The 22,231-nt window shown below is 40.6% G+C and overlaps 1 long non-coding RNA gene across 1 annotated transcript; it reads left to right on the top strand.

Annotated features, from left to right (window-relative positions):
* The first annotated feature begins 930 nt into the window (after window positions 1–930).
* On the top strand, window positions 931–20,493 carry LOC117769630. Its single transcript, XR_004615262.1, has 3 exons — window positions 931–1,063; window positions 13,793–13,797; window positions 20,481–20,493. It is a non-coding gene; the product is annotated as an uncharacterized LOC117769630 (long non-coding RNA).
* The last annotated feature ends 1,738 nt before the right edge of the window (window positions 20,494–22,231 follow it).

The following is a 22,231-nucleotide window of genomic DNA, read 5'->3' as shown; positions in this document are numbered from 1 at the left end:
GTTTGCAGTGCATGGCCCAGCGACCAGTATCTAGAGACGATGTGCCTGACTACGAAGTCACACGTGACGGAGGTGAGACTTTGTAACAAAGTTGTACCAAAGCCTCAATGAAACACAGGCATCCATATTCTGCACTGTACATGAGTGGTGCCTCAAGCGTGTCTGGGGCCACAATCCAGAACAGTTTTTTTACTTTGTCTTCGGAGGAGCTGGCTGTGGAAAATCCCATGTCATCAAGTGCATGTATGAGGAGGCAACCAAGATTTGGCACCAACTCCCTAGATTCTGTGACCAATGTCCGCAGTGCTACTGACTGCATTTACCTGCACCACAGCTTTCAACAGCTCTGGAAAAACCTTGCACTCCATCCTCAAACTGTCAAGATCTTTGAAACCACCATATCAATGACTTGGAAATGCACTAGATGAAATTAGAGCAACGCTATCCAATGCAGTCATTCTCATAATAGATGAAATTTCCATGGTTTCAAAAGAGTTGTTTGCCTATGTCCACTGGAGATTTCAGCAGTTCAAAGGCAACAATAAACCTTTTGGAGGGATGTCTGTCCTGGCAGTAGGAGACTTCTACCAACTGCCGCCCCTCGGTAAAACCAAACCACTCTGTGTCTATGAGGGGGCTGTGCTTGACCTCTGGATAGACAATTTTCCAATGGTCAACCTGACACAGATCATGCTTCAGTAGATGATCTTACTTTTGCAGAGCTCCTGAACAGGATGCAGTTCAAGCAAAAAGTCACTTTGTCACTCTGTGACAATGACAGAGCTTTGCTCACCCAGGTGGTCACTGACATCAGAGACTGTCCACCCAATGGGCTGCATATATTTGCAACAAACAAAGAGGGTGATGAGCACAATTCTGCAACCGTAACTGCCCTCCACCCTGACTTTATAAACATTAAGGCAGAGGACTATCTAAAGCAGGGGTCCCCAACCCCCGGGCCGCGGACCGGTACCGGGCTGTGGGTCATTTGGTACCGGGCCGCACAGAAATAATAAACAACTTACATTATTTCTGTTTTATTTATTATCTGATTCTGAACGGTGTTTTATTTTGAAAAATGACCGGATCCTCTCCGTTATGACTCATGCTTTACGCATGTCAAGACGCTTGTCTCGGTCACGTGACTTTTTCGCTAAACACAAACCCACACGGTAGCAAAATGAGCAAAAAACAAACGTCTCTGGGAAGTTTTTTTGCGATGGGGAAAAGGCAAAGTGAGGAGACAGAGGAAGAGCCTAAGACATCCAAGAAAAAAAAAGCTGCATTTAACAGACAATATCAGGAGTCCTACTTGAAACAAGGATTTATCGCCACAGTTGATTCCCACGCACTAAGCCCGCTTTGCATAATATGTGGCGACCGGCTCTCTAATGAGGTAATGAAGCCTTCAAAACTGCTTTGCCACTTGGAGAACAAGCACCCTGCATTAAAAGACAAGCCTTTGGAGTATTTTGAAAGAAAAAAGCGTGAGCAAGAAGGACAGAAGCAATTACTGATGGCCACCACATCAACAAATGCAGGTGCACTAACCGTATTGCTAAGGCTAAGAAGCCATTCACTATTGGTGAAGAATTGATCCTGCCCGCCACAAAAGACATTTGCCGTGAACTTCTAGGAGATGCTGCGGTTAAAAACATAGCACAGGTGCCTCTTTCGGCTAGCACCGTCACTCGGCACATTGAGGAAATAGCAGAGGACATTGAGACAATTGTTGGAGAGGATTAATACATCACCGTGGTACGCACTCCAGGTTGACGAGTCTACAGATATTGACAACAAGGCATTACTACTTGTTTATGTGCGATATCTTTATCAGGAGGATGTGCATGAGGATATGTTATGTGCACTATCTTTGGCAACCAAAACCACAGCAGCAGAACTATTCAAGTCGCTGGATGATTATATATCAGGAAAACTGAAATGGTCCTTTTGTGTTGGCATATGCACAGACGGAGCTGCTGCCATGACCGGACGGCTGTCTGGTTTAACTGCGCGGATTAAGGAGGTTGCACCTGAATGTGAGTCTACGCATTGTGTCATTCACAGGGAAATGCTGGCTAGCCGAAAAATGCCACCGGAACTTAACTATTCGTGTATTGAATGATGTTGTTAAAGTTATTAACCACATTAAAGCGCACGCCCTTAACTCGCGCCTGTTCGAGCAGCTTTGTGAGGAGATGGACACGGAGCACAGACGCCTTATACACAGAAGATGGTTATCCCGAGGGAGATCGATGGCCAGAGTGTTTGAATTACGAGAGCCGCTGCAGAGATTTCTCTCACCGCTGGCAGCACATTTCAGTGATGAGGAATGTGTCACAAAACTAGCTTACTTGTGCGACATATTCAACCTGCTCAATGAACTCAATCTGTCACTTCAGGGGAAAATGACAACTGTCTTCAAGTTGGCAGACAAAATAGCTGCATTTAAAGCCAAACTAGATTTGTGGGGACGGCGCGTGAACAGAGGAATATTTGACATGTTTCCAACATTAGCGGGGATTTTGGAAGAGACTGAGCCCAAGCCTCCATTCTCCCAGCTGGTGCACAATCACCTGTCTTCGCTTTTAAAAGAGTTCGAGCGCTACTTCCCAACCACAAAAGACCCACGAACTGCCAAGGAATGGATTCGCGACCCATTTGTCAACAAACCAGGTGAATCCAGCATGTCTGTGCAAGAAGAAGATCAGCTGCTGGAGATCGCAAATGACGGCGTCCTTAAAAGTATGTTCGAGAAAACAACTCTGCCGGTGTTCTGGATTAAAGTCACGGCAGAATACCCTGAGATCGCCACAACAGCACTAAAAACTCTGTTGCCATTTCCGACATCATATCTGTGCGAAGCAGGGTTTTCTGCTGTGACGGCAACCAAAACGAAATTACGGAGTAGACTGGACATCAGCAACACACTTCGGGTGTCATTGTCACCCATTAGCCCTAGATGGGACCGCCTTGTTGCAGAGAAACAGGCTCAGGGCTCCCACTGATTCAGCGTTGTGGTTAGTTATATGTTTCATGCACTTTATATTTGTTTTTTATTTGTGATTTATTGAGCTAATATGTACATTTCACAATCTGGGCTGTTTTACAGTGCATTCCATTATTGTTTACACCTGATTTTCGTGGTTGAATTTCATGATTTAAACTCCCTCATTCTCCGTCTGGTTACATTTACGCACCGAGCCTGCACACACTGTACATGCCAATGTGCATAATTCGTTTTGTTCATCTTTGGAGTCTGCAGTTATTATTTTATTATATTGTGATGCTGTTGTTAAGAAAGCTTTATATATTACTAATAATATATTGATAATATATTAATAAACTAATAATATATTAATATGCGTAAAGACGCTTCCAAAACCTCTCCAAAGCGCACAGAGGCGCAGCGTGTGCGTAATGGAGCTTTGGTATCCGTCCGTCTCCGTCTTGCTGGTAAGTTACCGTCTTGCTGGTAAGTTACCAGCAAGACGTGCACGGGCGTCATCTCGTTAATTCGTTTAATAATTATATTGTGATTCGTTTGAAATGTTAATTATTATTATTAGTAGTAGTAATTCGTGTCCACGCATTGTTAATACGTGACCACGCAATAATTAATTTGAGGCCGCGTATTAACAATTCGTTAATTTCGTTAAATAAAAAATCTACCGATGTCACCAGAGGCCGTACCAGAGGGCCTCCGTAGTGAGGCTCCGTAGCCACACCTTAAAGGCCAGTCCGTGAAAATATTGTCTAACATCCAACCGGTCCGTGGGGGAAAAAAGGTTGGGGACCGCTGATCTAAAGGACCCCACCACCGGGCAAATGGTCCAGATAGGAAGTGTCAAAGGAAGCAAAAGAGAGTTACCTGACAACATAAAAGCTGCGCACGCCGTACGCTTTATGCTCATCAGAAATCTGGATATGGAGGATGGGCTCGTTAATGGCATATTTGGAACAATTGCAAACATGGTGACAAGCGAGCAAAGTGGACAAACAACATTGAAACTGGTTGGACTGCAGTTAGACAATCCAACCGCTGGACAGGAATGTCACACAAAAGATAATAGGGGCATCAGATGATTTGGTGTACAGAGAAAAACACCAGCAAAAAAGGAGTGGTTCGAAGACAGTTCCCGATGAAATTGACCTTTGCCTGCACAGCTCACAAGTGTAAGGCATGACAATACAGTCTGCAGTGGTGTGCTTGAAGCGTGTGTTTGAGACTGGAATGTCCTATGTTGCCCTCAGCCGGACAACTTCACTTCAAGGACTTTACATCACTGACTTGAATGAATAGAACTATTTTCTACTAACTAAGATCTATGCTGACCCTCATATCACAGTTGCAATGCAAAATATGACACAAGCATCTTTCCAGAGCACATGGCCACTGTTGCAAAATGTTAAAGTAGCAGATAAAATGGCTCAAACGTTGACACTAATTGACCACAATGCACAAGGACTTCCTTCTCACATTGAGGACATGAAGTGCCACCATGAACTGAGACATGCCTATGTTTTGTGCATAACAGAAACAAATTTGTCTGGATCAGTTGATTCCCCACACTTGCAGTTGGAAGGATACAACATGTTTACACGCAGCAGACATGTCTCCTACACAAACTATCCATACATGGCAAAAAAAGATGGAGGTTGAGTTGCAGTGTACTGTCAAAGCCACATTCAAGCAGCGGGCTGGAGGTACATTAAAAATGTGACTAATCTCGAGTTTGTAGTTGTCAAAGTGGAAAATCCAGTCCACGCACTGATTGCATATGCGTACAGACTACCACACTTCAGCCCTGACAGGTTTTTACCAAACATGTCAAACCTCTTGCACTCTCTCTCGCCATATCATTGTTTGTGGAGATTTTAACGAAAACGTCCTCTGCAAAGGAATGAACATTATACATGAACTGTTTTAGTCCAGAGGCTATACACAAATTATCACAGCTGCAACAACTGAAGGGCAGACACTCCTTGATCACATTTACATATCTAAGCCACATACCTGCCTCCAATCTGGTGTGCTACAAACATATTACAGTTTTCACAGTCCAGTTTACTGTCTTTTAACTCTGTGATAGCCTTACCAGCCAATACATACATACTGCTGATAAAGTTCTTAAAAGTGCCACAATGTTCTGAAGGGGTAATTTCTCAGAGTTGTATCTATTGCGTTATTTTTTTTGTTTGTTGTTTTGCTCGCTGTTTGGATTGGCTCCCAAGGAGGTGGTTCAAGCAACGGCATGTTTTTAGAAGGCAAAGAGGTAATGAGGATGTCTACTGAGCGGGCCACATGGCAGTCTGTAGACGGCCATACAATTCAGTCTGATTTATCTTTAGCCTTTGCACACTGTCAGGTTTACATTTCATTGAAAGTCGTCTTTGCATGTTGTCTCTGTATACATTTATCGTATTACTGCTGGGTGCCTCTCCGATCCATACTTTTGATGATAGAGTGGTAAGTAAAGCACATCAGAAGTTCTTCAAGCTCACACATCTTAAATTAACATAGTGCCTCAAAATTCTTATTTAAATTTTTCATAGGGCCTTTTTGACCATATTCCATATCAATCATCCCATCCTAATGATTGACAAATAATATCTGTTAGACTCCATTGGATATCATAGCCCCTATCAAAACAAAATTGAAGTCACCTGTTAACACCTATCCATGGGTTGATGACAGGTTTCCGGGTCTTAAAAGGCTATGAAGAAAATCTGAAAGGAAGTGGTAAAAAGACTAAATTGCATGTCCACTACCTGTATATGAAAGACCTCTTGACTTCTTATAATAATAAGTAAAGTAGCAAGAGCAAATCATTTCTCATAAACTAATCACCAGCAATCACCATAATCCCAGATTTATTTCTAAAACTATAAATAGTCTCAGAAACCCTGCCCCTACTGCCTATCAAGCCACTTCAAATACTGACAGTGAAAAGATTTTATCTTTTAAGCGAAAAATCATTGACATCAGAACTAACATTGTACCAACTACGAATGTCATTACAAATATCGCATCCTGCCTGTCCCATTCTACTTAGTCAATTTCAGCAAGTTTCTCTTTTTGAGCTCATTGACACTGTGTCTCACATGCGTTCTTCCAGCACTCTCAACATCCGACCCACCTTACTCCTAAAAGAAGTAATCAGAACTATTGGCCCTAGACTTCATAAAATTATACATTTCTCTTTCTTCCATCTGTGTCCTTGATTATTTTAAGGAAGCCTGCATTCAGGCTTTACTGAAAAAGCCAGATATTGATCAATCACTCCCACAGAATTAGAGGCCCATTTCAAAACCCCCCTTCATATCAAAAAATCCTGAAAAGGTGGTACTAACCCAACTTTTAGCTGTGTTTGACAAGAATAACATTTTTGATCAATTCCAGTCGGGATTTCGCAAACGTCACAGTACCGAAAATTTTCTTCTTAGGATTACAAATGATTTATTTATATCCTATTTTCCCTGTACATGCTCCTATTAGGAAGCGTCATCAGCCATTTCAATGGGATATCCTATCAATGCAGATGATACCCAAATCTACCAGTCTTTTAAGCCAGACAACATCAACCGCGTGAAGGTTTTAATAGAGTGCCTAATTGGCATTAAGGAATGGATGTCATTTAACTTCCTTCAGCTAAATTTTAACAAAACAGAAATAATAATCTTCAGACCGGATCAGCTAGCCGGCAAACTCCTAGCAACAAATAATAAAACAACAGTTAAAAATCTAGGTGTCACATTCGATTCCCGACTGAATTTTAAAACACAAGTTAATGAGATCATTAAATCCGGCTACTTCCACCTACGAAATATATCCCAATCTAGTTTTTCAATTCTACCTGTCCGTGACTTAGAAAAGCTCATACATGCCTTTGTCTTTCCCGTCTGGACTATTGCAATGCACTTTATATTATTATATATTAGGGCTGTCAAACGATTACAATTTTTAATCACGATTAATCACCATTTCAAAATGCCCGAAAAATCCCCATTTTCTACGTATATTGTTGTGGGAATGGAAAGATAAATGACAGAAATCGGATTTATACATTTAACATTTGTTTTTTTATTGATTACAAGTCCAAATGATAGTTTATTAAGATTGAAAAATAAAATAAAATCAAACTAAAACATACCACACCATAATTAAATTTGTCTCTTTGCTATGCCTCTGAGCAAGCATAGGATGATGTTATTTAGAATTTTTATCAAACTCAAAGATAACCTTTATCCTTAACAATTGGGCCATCTTAGCCTTTGTTCTTTTTTTTGTAGCAAATATAGGATGGTTGAATAAAACTTTTTTCTTTTCTTTTTTAAATCAAACAAACATCCAAACCTTTACACTATTAAATGTGAATGAGAAATCTGAATCTGAGCCCATCTATAGAAGCAGTGTTGAGCCAGTTCACACTTAAAAAGAACGAGTTCCAAGCTCAGTTCATGCAGATGAAGATGAACTAGTTCACGTTCATAGTTCATTTTTTATTGGGATGATTTAGGTGACAAACGTACGGTCATGTGTTTGGTTATGAATCCATGGCGTCGGATCATGTCTGCGTGTCGCTCCGCTCACTTTAACACTGAGTCCTGACTGTGAGCGTCACGTCTCCTGTTGTACTGAGCACAACATGTTGACGAGTCATTTTCACGATGTTTAAATGCAGCCTCATAAACTCTGGAGCGAATCAAACAAACACTAAGTGACTTCATGTACTGATCAGGTCCTGATAACTAGTGATGAGTGTTTATTAGTTCAAGTGAGAGCAGAGTGGAGGAGGACACAGAAACTCCAGCTCGGTACAAACCAACTGCAGCTTCTGCTCTGATCATGACGCAGCGGCGCTGATCACTGAGCAGCTGAGACAAGAGAAACTCTGTGTTTCACTGTTCTTCTACAAAGTCACTGACCGGCTGCTTAACGGGAACGAGCTCTGATCTCACTAGGCGTTTCGAACTCTTAAAACGCTGTCACTCGGAAACAGTGGAAATAGTAATATGTTAACACTGTTCCATTGGCTGTTCCCTTCTTAAGAGTTTTTATGCCGCCCCCTGTCAGACTGAAGTGTGGATCGGAATGGGTCCGACTTATGTAGTTTGCTTTTTCGTAAAAAATAAATCACGGTGTATACGCCACATGGGTTAAATTTGAGCACATCCTTTAGTTAAAACTCAATGTGTTCTTTTCCACTTTACAGAATTCCGTCTGCCCAGTTGGTACTATGGACCACGAATATTCACGTTATTCTTGTACATCACAATTCTTTCACATACCAGTAGGATGTATAACTTTCAACATGTTTTATTTAGCAATGGTGTGCACAACTCGCGTCCTTGATATTATGTATTTTTGCTGTAAGGACTAGAGGGACTAGACACATACCACTGCCTACTGGCCACACACTGAAAAAAAACTGATTCTGACTCCTAGTAATTGTTAAAAGATTGAATCTAGCGTATCTAATTGATTTTATGTGTAATTGAATCCTACTTAGCTTTCTTAAAGGAATTTGAACATGTGCTGCCCCTGTTTATAACATGTTAATTTAATTAAAAGGAATTACAAAAAAATAGTACAATTTAATTGTCACATTCTGCTCTGTCTGCGCATGTGCAGACAGCTACCGCCACTTCGCCAAGTCAGAGGCTTTAATCTGTTCATGTCGTTACTCCTTGAAACGGACCATCTCTCTCGCAATTTATCATAACCACTTGTGTGGATTATATTTACTTAACAGGTTCTTGGTAAATTGAAAACATATTTTTATCAGTTGTGTGTTCATTAGCTAATGTTACAGTTATAGCAATCTACAGCCTGAAAGGAGCTCTCCTCTTTAGTTTGTGTTTGTCAGGAGCAGAGTACAGAAAAGTGAACATAATCATGAAACAGTGAGTAGATGTAGCTTTGTGTGAGCAGACATTTTGTCAGAAGCTACCGTAAGTATTAAGCTAGCAGCGCAGAGATCACCAGTGCACATGGCCCAGATTCGGGCTGCCAGGTAGCGGCGGCAAATACGTTGAAATACATTACATTACATTTAGCTGATGCTTTTATCCAAAGCGACTTTGCATTCAACCATGAGGGTACAAACCCAGAACAACAAGAATCAAGAAAGTACAATTTTTTCAAGAAAGCCAAACTACAAAGTGCTATAAGTGAGTGCCATTTAAGTGCTACTAAATTGTTTGTTTAAACTTTTATTCAAGGTAAGGTACAAAAATAAAGAAAAATCAAGTTTGGTCCATATAAATCCAAGGACAGGCAAAAATGTATTTAGATTAAAGTTTCCCTTTTTCCTGTGAACCAAGAACAGGCTAAGTGCCTATACTAAAAACAAATTAAAAATCAAGTAATCCATTTTTTCTGTAAACAAAAGGACAGGGAAAGTAGCAGCAATAAAAACACACAACAATCAAAACTACACTTTCCCTTGACAATAGGAAAATAAAAGGGCATTTTGGGTCTGGCATTCTTTGGTCTACAAAGTCTGTTGCAAGTTGCAACTAGATGAGGATACATGTCCATCACAGTTTATTCAAACTGAGGAAAGTCAGCATCTCAAAATGGTCTCGTGTGAGGCTTGCTCTCTTCTGAGAGCCGATATTCCCAGTTGCAGAGAATATTCGCTCTGATGGGGTGGATGTTGCAGGAATGCACAGAAAAGATCTTACCAGCTTTGGATCTTGCCCCTCATTTCCACTCCACCATCTGAGAGGGTCTTTCTTTTTGGATATTGCTGTCTCTGCAAAGTACATCTGAACTTCATTCCTCACCATTTGGATCTGTTGGTCCTCCTGGGTTTCCTCTTCCGAACATTGACCTTCTTCTGCTGTTGCTCGCAGCCATGTATCCCAGTCTCCTTTGCTTCTTTGATAGCAATGACTTAAATTGTCCCTTGCACCCTTGTGCCATCTTCAGCTGCTAAAAACTTAAGCTTTCTGAATCTTGGGTCCATGGCAGCTGCAAGAAGAAGTGGGTTGTCTCTCTCTTCTGAGATGGTGTTCACCATCTCTCGGTTATCCCTTTTCCTGCACTGGCCAGAAAGGCTTTTCCTGGGCTTGTCTCAAAACGGCTTTGCTGTAAGGACCGTTGCAGCCCTCTGACAAGCTGTGGAAGACATGAAGCGGTTGCATAATCCTGTCCAGTAAGGTAAACTTTGGCACATTCAAAAGGCTGCAACCCTTGCACCACCTCTTAAAGTAGCACCCATTGATCTGGCTTCAGGCCAAAGTAGTGTTTGCACCTTGGAGTTACCTCAGGATCAGATAGTCGCAGTGACTGGCCAGCGCTGCTCCAACAGTCTCTCTAGCATGTAGTACGTACTGTTCCATCTTGTACTAACATCGTGGATCAGTTTGTGCTGTACTGTGTTCATTTGTTGCTGTTTTGACTTCAGTTTTGTATTGGCCAGCTCGCTTCTCCTGAAGTGTTCCACTAAGCGTCTTGCAGCACCAACAGCTCTGCTGATACTGGACTCTTTGAGGGCAATATTAACTATGAGTTGAAGCGTGTGTCCAGCGCAGTGCACAGAGGCCCAACTGTGTTTTTCTTGTAGCATTCGCATGGCTGCTACCATATTGGACCCGTTGTCATGAACTACTGCTTTTATTTTGGGAGGCAAGATGTCAAATTTTCCTATAACCTCCTCCATCCATGTAATGATGTTTGCAGCAGTATGCCTCTCCTCCAGAGGCATGGTGGCAAGGTTAAAAGTCTTCATTTGCCAATCTTCAGTGATGAAATGGCAGGACACTCCAAGGTATGCATCAGTGGCACAGCTGGTCCACACATCAGCTGTCAGTGTGAGGGAGCTGTTAACCTCTTTTATGCTCTCCTTTACCTATAAAGATGTCAGAGGTGATTTGTGTCAACATTTTGAAATGTAAAGATCCACACAGTGTATACAGTAAACATACAATATATCAGTTTTAGATTATTATTTTGGCCATTTTAGGATTTAATTTAAGCGAGAAACCTGCAGGGGACTTTCCAGGGGAGGTGGTCTTCGCCTTTTACGCCTTTCTCCTCAGGCGTGAACTTAGACGAAGGTTCAGCTGAGGGAGAACGAGGTCTCTTTGTGCCCTGTCGAGCTGTGGGAGTTGAAAAGCCAGGTCTGCTAACCAGGCTCACAATTTTCTTAGTGGGCAAGACACCTGTGGTGGAGTTTTTGGGGCAGGTGGGTTTCAACCCTTGAGCTTGTTTCTCCTCAGGCCTGAACTTCTTACTTGAAGTTCCTGGGGAGGGAGAACGAGGTCTCTTTGTGCCCTGTCGAGCTATGGGAGCTGAAAAGCCAGGTCTGCTAACCAGGCTCACAATTTTCTTAGTGGGCAAGACACCTGTGGTGGAGTTTTTGGGGCAGGTGGGTTTCAACCCTTGAGCTTGTTTCTCCTCAGGCCTGAACTTCTTACTTGAAGTTCCTGGGGAGGGAGAACAAGGTCTCTTTGTGGCCTGTGGAGCTGTGGAGGCTGGAGGGGCTTTGCTAGGTCTGGATGTTACAGAGGATTCCTGTAGAGAACAAACAAATGTCCTATGAATAGGAATATACATGGAAAATATTTCATATATGTCAATATTTCCTCAGGGTCATAGCGCCACCTACTGATTCGCCATGAAACAGGAAGTACTTTGTAAACCCACTCTACATTATCCAACCGGCCCCGAACTACTGTCCTATGATCACAATCCTGACCAGAACAGCTCCATATATTAATATTAGTGCAGGGTCATAGCGCCACCTACTGATCAGTGTGAAAATGAAGTTGTAACATTGTCCAATTGACACAAAATTGCTCACGCTACATCACAGCCGCTACTTGAACAGATCTATTAGTCTGTATGTAATAATACTGATGGCGCCACCTACTGGCAACAGGAAAAAAGCTTTGTTTTACAACTATCATTCAATTTACATAAAATGTTCACAGTGTGATGTGCAATTGATAATGTGGACCTTAATGAGCAATTAGCAGGCAAGGATCGACATCGCACGCCCATTTAAAATTACTCCAGAATACATTTTCACCACTTTCTAATTTTCTGCAAATTTTGGTAACGATTTGAGCATGTTAAAGCCCTCAAAAAGCCAATTCATTTGCCTGAAAAAATAAATAATAACTTGCGCTCTCCTCAAACAAATGCTTGTTACTCAAAAACTATAAGTCCTATCTGTAAAATGAAAACATTTTGAGAATCCCAAGACTTTAAAGAACAACCAGATATCTTTATTTTTATTGGTGAGCATTAAGAAATGGGGCCGTGGGAGCGATTTAGGAATTTTTTGCTCTTTCCAGAAATTTCGGTCAAAATTAACATTAGAGCCAATGGAGAAGATTTTGAAAAGATTCCTCGATTTTTCGTGACGGATAGAAGTAGAGGGCCGAGAGATTTGAGAGTGACATGTCTGCGAAGGAAACTACTTCTACTTCGTAATTTCTGACAGCCTCCATTTGTGGATTTGAGAGCAGTTTTAGTGAAGAAAAAAGGATCTCAAAACAGTCATTTTCGGCCTCTCGCTCTTTTAATAGAGCGAGCTTTACTCCCATTGTACCTTTTCAGAATAAGAAGTCAAATAATAATTAAAAATCATATTTTAATGACTCATATATCAGCAGAACAAGAAAACAAATGACATCAAACTTGTGCTGAATAAATTGATGTTCATACAAACATAAAGCTGATGAATACATCTTAATACAGTAGAATTCTATGTGTTTAAAAAACAGCCCAATGCGCTCGATCAAAAAACACAGTTACTCCTTTGGTTGTTATGCTGTAAACAGGTTCACATCAAAATATGACAGACAATAAAATAACAAAGCTACTTAGGTCCAGAATGATCAGAGTCTAAATGATGAACAAACGTCAGTTTAGACCCAAATATATAAGAGAATCTGAACATAACGTGGTACATTAAGGAGCAGAAAAATGTAAGAGAAAAGTGAGACTGATGGGCAGGAAGGGAGGAAACAAGGAGTAAGGAAGGGAGGATATGTGAATGAAGGGAAACAAGTAAGAAAGTAAGACAAGTTAAGGTGACGGAAAGAAAAGGGAGATGAGATAGAGGGAAATGGAGAAAACGGATTGTTTTACACCACCAGGCACTGCTGGATGGTGTGTTAAAGGGAGCGGGGGGGAGTCAGGACGAGGGGATGGTTGAGGGAAAGGAAGGATGAGAGAGGAGTTGAACCATTTAAAGAGAAAACTGGGGAACATCTTCCTCCTCTCTGTCCCATCGCTCTCCTTCTTCCTCTTCTTCTTCTGTCCCTTCTCTCTCTCTTTCATCTCCTGCTTCTTCTCCTTGTTCTCATCGGTCTTCAAGATGAGTTCCTGAAAAGACAGAGACGACATAAGTTTCAGCATTTTCTTCTTCAAAGTCAAAACATGAAACAAACCTACAATACATATAATTCAAATCTAAAATGATCGGATGTAACGTACCTGAAGCTCAGTGTTCTGCTGGGTCAGATATTTTACTTTTTCCTGCTCAGCAGACAACTTCTCCTCTGTCTCCATGAGCTGGTCCTGCAGGGCTTCAAATTTCACCTTCCAGTTGTTTCCCACTATCATGTTCTCCAGGGGCTGGAGCTGAAGATCGGAGCTCAGGGAGAATATTTCTACCACATTCACTTTCATCATCATCTTCAGATCTTTGATCTCCTTCTCTAACTCTTCTTTTCTGGCTCTTGATATTGGGGCAAAGCGGCGGGCTCGGCGGAGGGCTCCACGGAGGACTCGGCGGGCGGCTCGGAGGAAGGCCTGAGTTCCTTCAGACAGCATTTGTCCAAGTGACTGAAAGACACAAATATACATATACCAGTTAAAAACACTGTCCCATCCTAAATTCAGATATATTCAATGAGACAGAGCTGAATGAATTTTAGTCATTTACACACGTCTGCTTTTAAAGACTTACTTTGTCTCCAAGGCAGTTGATCCTCTCCATGTTGGATGAAGTGAATTTCTCTGGTGGTGATGATCAATAAAGATAATCTTATCTTATCTTATCATATTGTATGAATGCAAGTGATCCAGTGTAACAGAGTTGTTGTAAAGTATATTTGCTGTGAAGCACTTGTCTACTGACGTCGTCTGTGGTGGTTTAAGGACGTTTTCAGAAAGAAGATTCTCGTGCAGCTGTCGTCTACTTAATGGTTGTTGAGTCTGATTCTGCTGAGAAATGTGTCTCCTTCATATGTTTGGCTGAGTTAATCGGCTTTGACCTGTTTCTAAAGGTAACATCAAAGAACAGTTGTCTTTGTGACCTGGACTGACACATCCGAGCACTCACTGAAGTCTACAGGAAACAGTCCTTTAACATGTAGGGTGGTAAAGACTTAACAGACACAAACAAAGAACTGTTTTATTCCATCGAGCCGGCTAATAGGATTGCAGTTACTTGACCTGTGCTATGTTAACACCATGGGTTGCACCACCTCAGTATCATTAGCATTAGCATGGCTGTAGCATGTTAAACTAGAATATTATTTCCATTTTATAAATTCAACACACACATCATATCAAAAGTTATTACAACATATTTCATACAAACTAATCTCAATGCGATTTAAACTCAAACCTGTAAAAATGGCGGCAGAGGGAGTCGGACACGTCATGGACACAGACGGAGACGTCATTTCTTGACACGATACTGTGCCAGCTCCTCATACACAACCACCACCTCAAATACTCAGAGGACACTGCAGTTCTGGCTCTGATCACAGACTTACATTATCACACTTCTGTGTTGGTTGGTTAATGGAAACTGAAGTCATCATCATCATTATTATATTAACTGTCACTGCTCATTAATACCATCTATACATATATAGATATCACTCATTTTTTTATGATAACAACTAGTCTCAACGCTGAAACAGAATAATTACACAAGTAGTCTCTATCTCTCAGAGACTGTATATAAGACCATCAGTGACTGTACATAGAGATGATCAGTGACTGTATATAAAGATGAGCCTTGTGAGTCTATCTTTAATAACAGTATATCCTCTATATATAGTTTCTACAAATGCAGTTTGTCTCTGTGCCGTCATGTCACATGTCTGAAATATATAGTTGGTGAAACATTACACCATGATGTAATTAACATGTTATACAATTGGGTTCAAACAATGTGTTAAAGCTGCTTTCATCTTTTTTCAACCACTTAGATGCAGGACTCAATAAATGAACAATATATCATGTCCTCGTAAAGTTGATCATTGTCTCCTAGAAGACATTCAGCAAATACCTGTGTCTAAAATGCACTAATTTTAAGTACGTTTGGTCTTCACCAACTTCTTATATAAATCAGGGCTCCATAACCAATGGCCCAGTGCCAGAAAATTAACATATTTAATTAAAGCCCTCAAAAAGCCAATTCATTTGCCTGAAAAAAATAAATAATAATAATGAAAAATAAAATAATTAAGAAATATTATTATTATAATAATAATAATAATTGGCTCGAGCACATGCTTTGGTGAGAATTTGAGGGCTTTAATTTGTTGTTGAATCCTTTGATGCTGATAATGCAGGAGTGGAGTTGTTTGTTGACGGCTCAGCATCAAAGGATTCATGGTCCATGTATGTCCGAGATACAGAACCTCGTGTTTTGATGGCGTGTAATCAAACCTTGACGCCACGCCACGGTCACACCGTGTGACGAAAAATCGATCTTTGAGGTAGTTTTTATCTCCATCTTGTTTATATGACACTCATCTCAATTTGAAGTTGATCTGGCGAAAGCCCTGGGACAAGTTCGTCAAAGTAAAAATGTGAAAAATGGCCAAAATGGCGGGCTTCCTGTTGCTTTTTTCAAAGTGCACCTCTAGACTTTTTTGTTTGTCTGGTCATGATACACCTGTGTATGTAAGGGTTTTGTGTTTGCCGGTGTTTGGGTTCCACCTCTTTTTGTTTTCTGTTTATTAGTACATCCCTGTGTTTCATGTTTTCGCACTCCGGGTTCTGTTTCCTGTTTTATTTTGTAGTCTGGGTTCTTGTGTCTAGTTTTACTTCCTGTGAAGTAAAACTAGACACTGTGATTGTCGGCACCAGTCCTCATGTGTTACACCTGTGTCCCATTGCCCCTGCCTTCCCTGTGTCTGTACTTAAGCCTCTGTGCTTTTCTTTGTCCTGGTCGGATTGTTGTCTATCGTCGTTGTCTAAATGTCCTGTCCTGTCCTGTGTTTCTGTATCCCGTGTCTCCTGAGCTCCAGTCCTGTTCACCTGTGTAAGCCTCCTGTGTTTTCTTTGTGCTTTTGTTTGTTCAGTTTTACTTTTTGAGATTCCTGCATTATTCTTGTTATTCTTTCATTAAAAAATACTCTAAGTTTAAACTCTGCATCTGGGTCCATCTGCCTCACCAAATCCTGACAGTGTATCGATTTTTGTGAAGATCGGTCAATGTGAACGTTCCAGGGGGGCGCTGTTGAGCCATTTTGCCACGCCCATTTAAAATTACTCCAGAATACATACATTTTCACCACTTTCAAATTTTCTGCAAACTTTGGTAACTATTTGAGCATGTTAAAGCCCTCAAAAAGCCAATTCATTTGCCTGAATAAAATAAAATCTTACAATTTCAATAGGGCCTCCCACTGTATCCTACTGTTCGGTGCTCGGGCCCTAACTATACAAATAAGTATACGAATAGTACGAAAAAGACCTTTGATCCATGCTTGAAACATCTGTGTTGCTCCTTATATAGGTTGATCACAGTTTATTGTCTCAATTGCTAAGACATGCTTAATTAAACTCACATGTTAACAGATCTCATACAAAAAAAAACGATGTCGGACACAGTAGTTTTCTCTGGCCCTCTCCCTAACACAACAGGTGATGACATGTTTAGCCGCATGTTGTCTTTTAACCGCTGGCTGTGGAGGTGGTGTCCTGTAAATGGTGTGGGCTTTGTAGATAATTGGCAAACTTTTTGGAGGAAACCTGGTCTTGTTAGGAGAGACGGCGTTCACCCCACTTGGGATGGGGCAGCTCTCTTATCTAGGAATATTAATCAGTCTATAAAATGACAACCCAGAGTTGGGACCAGGAAGCAAAGCTGCAGTGCTAAACACTTCTCTGCGCTCCCTCTGGATCAGTCACACAACCACAAACCCATAGGGATTGTGTCTGTCCACCATCCCATTAAATTATGTAAATCAAACAATAACAGAGGGAGAATTCTACACAAAAGTCTAATACAAATTAACACAACCTCTGCAACAACTCAAGAAACAAAGACTTTTAAATGTGGTCTTTTAAACATAAGATCATTATCATCAAAGGCTATTTTAGTAAATGAACTAGTCTCAGATAACAAAATAGATTTATTGTCCCTCACTGAGACCTGGCTGCATCCTGATGAGTATGTCAGTCTAAATGAATCTACTCCCCCCAGTCATGTAAATTCACACGTTCCCAGAGAATTTGGTCGAGGAGGTGGAGTTGCTGCTCTTTTTAACTCCAGTCTATCAATTAATCCTAAACCTAAACTAAGCTACAACTCATTTGAAAGTATTGTTCTTAGTCTTCCACGCCAATCCAAGAAACACCAACAGCCAATCATATTTGCTGTAGTTTACCGTGCCCCTGGGGCTTATACTGAATTTTTATCAAACCTAGTCCTAAAGACCGATAAAATTATTATTGTTGGTGACTTTAATATTCATGTTGACAATAATAAAGATAGCCTTAGCGTAGCATTTATTTCGAAATTAGACTCAATTGGTTTCAGTCAGTGTGTACACCAACCTACTCATTGTTGATTAAGGACAACATGCAGAGGTTCTTGTATAGATGTAATTTTAAAGCTGACACTAGTGACTGAGCCTGTTTGAGGACTGGGATCTGTTTGTCCATCTAGATATGTATTTTTGTCTGTCTGTCTATCTGCTCCTGTCATCCCAGCACTCAGGCAGGTAACTGCAGATGAGTGGCACATGTCAGCTCCAGCTCAACGGTATTTTCTCATCACGACAGAAAATTCACCAGGTACAGGCAGAACCCAAACGTTTCCCCTAAGCAGAGCGGCTGTTCGAATCTTTAAAGAATGATTTTAGCCTGTTGCAGATTGAGGACGTAGACGTGGCTCAGGGAACAACTATAGTTGTACCAGGGGGGGTTATCAGTGCAGCTGATGGCTGATCACTCTCCAGTTAGCAGAGATCTGCCACAGGGAGACTGACACATATGGAGACACAGACAGAACTGAGCTGTCACATCACCTGAAATGGTTACGTGCCGTGTAATTTATGTTAAAGGATTTGAATTTAGGTTTGTTGTTTTGATTCATAAAAATAAAGATGCTTAGAAGTGAATGGCTGTTGTTGGGAGACCCCAGTGGAAAGGGACTTTGCTACATAGATTTTCTCCCGATTTCTTCAGAGTAAAGTTAATATCAGAGGTGAGGCACTGTGCTCCTTTTGAACTGAGTTAACTCTGTTCTGATGCTCTCTTCTCCTTTAGCTACAGTAACTCTCTGTCTCCTCTGCTCCCTACTGTCATGCTCATAAAAGAGATGAAATAATTTAAACAGCTGACAAATAATAAATCTAAATGTTTTAAATATAGAATTTATACAATATGGAACTATATTTATTTGTTATATAGATGTGGAAAATAAATTGTAAAATCCATATCATAGTTTAACAGATAAAAGAGCATAATGATAAGAAACGGTAATAGTCTCCTCTCCAACCGCCATCGCATCCTGGCTCTAATTTTCCATCTCAGTTGAGCAGCTGTCTGCTTCTGCCTCTCTATACAGAAGTCCAACAGCAATAACAAGCCAAATCTGTTCCATTCTGTATCTTTTTAGTGTTTCAGATGTCTAATTATGTTAAATTTTGTTTCTCATTAACGCTTAATCATTCACCAACAAACGAAAAAATAAAAGGAGTACTCTAGCACAGACAATGACATCATCAAGTCTGCTGCTGCATGTTTAGAGGACTGACATTTATGAGTGCATGCAATTTGGTACAGATCTAAATCAAATTCAAAATATAGTGAATTTAATTGTGGTTTCATAAGGGGACTGTTGGGTCTTGGTGGAGGTATGCATTCTAATGAGTTCCATTCTAGCTTAATGTCACCAGATTGCCAAATATCAGCACCAAGAATTCAACTTGTTTTTTTTCCTTCATTACTCTTTACATGTTTCATTGATTAACCCTGCAGTATATCAGAGGCTGATACAACTGGACATTGTAGAACACATGCTTATATTTTTGGAGAATATAATTCATTACGTATATTTAATGCAGAGGAAAAAGTTTGGAACTCGGGGCCAACTCTGTACCCTGCCAAAGTACAGATGTCATTTTAAAAGACTGCTACTATAGATTATACATCAGATAATATTAGCATTTGGGATTTGAAATATAACGCAGGAGCAGCCAAGAGGATAATGACAATCTATTTTTTATTACAAATGAAATCTCTCAAGTCAGGAGCTGTGTTTGCACAGCAACATCCCAGAGTTTGGTGAGTCACACCCAGTGAGATGTTCTCTGTACTTCAAGATATCCCCAGTGAAAAAAGATAGAGTGGACAGATTGAAAGTGGACAGTCTTGGAGGAAGACATCTCCCAGTTCTCTCAGATGCTGCTTGAAGTCAGCTGAAGAAAACAGGGAGCCAATTGACCTGTCTCATACCAATTTATACTTGAGGCGAGGCCCACACAGTGTATGGGCGTGGAATAAACTTTTCTTAGTGCTGCGCGGTTGCGCAAGGGGTAAACCAGCAGCTAGCGACAGCCTTAAAAGGTGAAGCCTATAAGAAATAGAACAGGATCTCGACAAGGCATACATGCAGGTCATTTATGTAAACCTTATATTTGCCCTGAGACTGACAAAATTACTCCACTTTAACAAGAAACATAGATTAGGTGTAGCTTGTAATGACCAATTATCACCATGTGTGATTTGATTTGTCAACACATTTTCAGTCATTTCCATTAATACCCACACAGACTCACTAATGACTTACGGGGGCCCCACAGTGGAGCGGAGCTGCTCCTCTGGTGAAATGCACCAATAAAATTTACAAAGTGAGCAATAATGGATGAGTAGTTTTTACTGGGTGATTAGGCTAATGTGCTTTTAATTGGCAGGAGGGAGCTTCTTTTGTTAAGGCATGCAGAATTAATGCAGTGGAGTAGACAGGAGGTGTTAAGCACCGTGCTTTTCAAAAACATTAATGAAAAGACACCATGCAATGGCTGCAGACACATCATTTCAATGTGGATTTTAGAAAGTCATTATTTTTAATGATTCTTTCCATCAGGTTATGATTCTCAGAAGGTTTTGTAGCAGAAAACGCTGTTCACATATTTTTATTAATGTTTGTACAAGTACATTACACTTGCACCTTCCAACGAGCTCCCACACAGTTCAGATTGTGACAGTTCTGTACAAAGCTGGGACTCAGGTGCGGAAGGAAGCACGGGAGACAAAAATACAGTTCAAAATAAAACTTTACTTTAATCCAAAGGTCATACACGGGAAGGCAGTAAGTGAAAGCAACCAAGTCTATTTAGGGAAAAAACACAAAATACAAAATCCAGGCAGAGTAAAAAACCGGGCAAGCAAACACAAGGAGATTAAGGCTTGAACGCATGAGCACACAAAGGAGATGATGACAATCTGGCAGAGGGTGAGTGGAAACACAGGGTATAAATAGGGCAAGCTTAATTACAAACAAGGTACAGGTGTGGGGGAAACCTACAGGTAGTAAAACTAGAAACTATACACAAGAACTGTGACAACAAAATAAAACAGGAAGTGAATACAAATAGAAACAGACTGAACAGATTATCACACAGATTCAATATGAGTAGCATCACATGAACATGCACTTTGCCTAACCAGATAGCCTGATCTGATTTACTGAACCTGTATAAGGAAGCAGGAGCAGTTGAGGTATTTACCTCATTAAACCAAGGTACGTGACTCCAGCCAAGGCAAACCCATGAGAGAAAAGGTTTGTCCACATGATCAGACAACCAAAAAACAAAATGGAGTTAACCTGCAGTGGTTCCATTGGCAAGAAAAAGTATGTGACCCTGGGTGCGAAATACGGGGGGGACTGACACTTGACCAATGAAAGCCTCAACAGCAAAATTCTGGGGGGGTTCTGCAAAAAACTTTTTAAAATTATTTGTCACTTCTACTTGTCATTAATGTCTTTAGAAAATTATTTTTTAATTAAATAGTGCGCTGATTTGTGCTCTAATTTAGACGTTGGAAATAAACCACACTTATCTGAAGTTATTAGGATCGGAAAAGTACTAATGATTTATTTCTATTTGTTGAATTTGCTCTTGAGTTTATAAGACACGTATTTAAACACATTGAAAAGAAAGTCCAACATTTTGTGCACACGCAGTTCACCTGCATCAGAAACACGAAACGGGACGTGACATGCACAGGGATTGTGATGATCAAGAGTGAGAGACGAGCAGACCTGGTTCTTCTGCATTAATTGGTAACAAAACTGGCTTTGATTTTCATTTTAGTCACACATGTTGAGGAATTTTTTATCATTCTCACACATTACTGTATATGCCACTATATATTATGTATATAGTGTATATTACACATCATACTGTATATGTATAGGGGGGAATAGTGCCTGTTGAATTCCACACACACTCCCATTCTATCTCTAAGCAGTACCCAAGGTCAGGTTAGAGATAAAGGCCCAACCAACAGTACATTGTAGTGTCTACGCTCATGGAGTTTCATATCTAATTCAGATGCTCCAGACAGAGAGGCACCAACTCTTTTGCGTATTTCACCAGTGGCAAGACGTAAGGACACAATGTGATTTAGTTATGCATACTTTAGGTTTAACTATCCAATAGGATGTGAAAACCTACATGTAACATAGAGGGTGACAGCAATTCTAGCCATTCATGGATGTGATGTTAGAATGGGTGAAGCAAGTAGAGGAAGATATACTGGGAAGCTGTGGGAGACATCTTCAGACTTGGGGGTGACGATTGCTCATGTTACTCTGTTAGTGTTTGTATATTGTTTCACCTTCTGGTCTCCTTGATGCATCAAGTCTACATTAAAATATTCTGCATTGGACATTAGCTGCTGCCTGAGTTCTCCTTCATCCAGCTTCCAGGAAACTTCCATAACAACACGCTTTCACAAACAATGAAATTAAGCAGGGAGTGAATTTTATGGAGGTTCATACACTTGATA

The sequence above is a fragment of the Hippoglossus hippoglossus genome, chromosome 10, assembly GCF_009819705.1.
Source record: "Hippoglossus hippoglossus isolate fHipHip1 chromosome 10, fHipHip1.pri, whole genome shotgun sequence".
Taxonomy (NCBI): Eukaryota; Metazoa; Chordata; class Actinopteri; order Pleuronectiformes; family Pleuronectidae; genus Hippoglossus; species Hippoglossus hippoglossus.
This window is presented reverse-complemented; position numbering and strand designations above follow the sequence as displayed.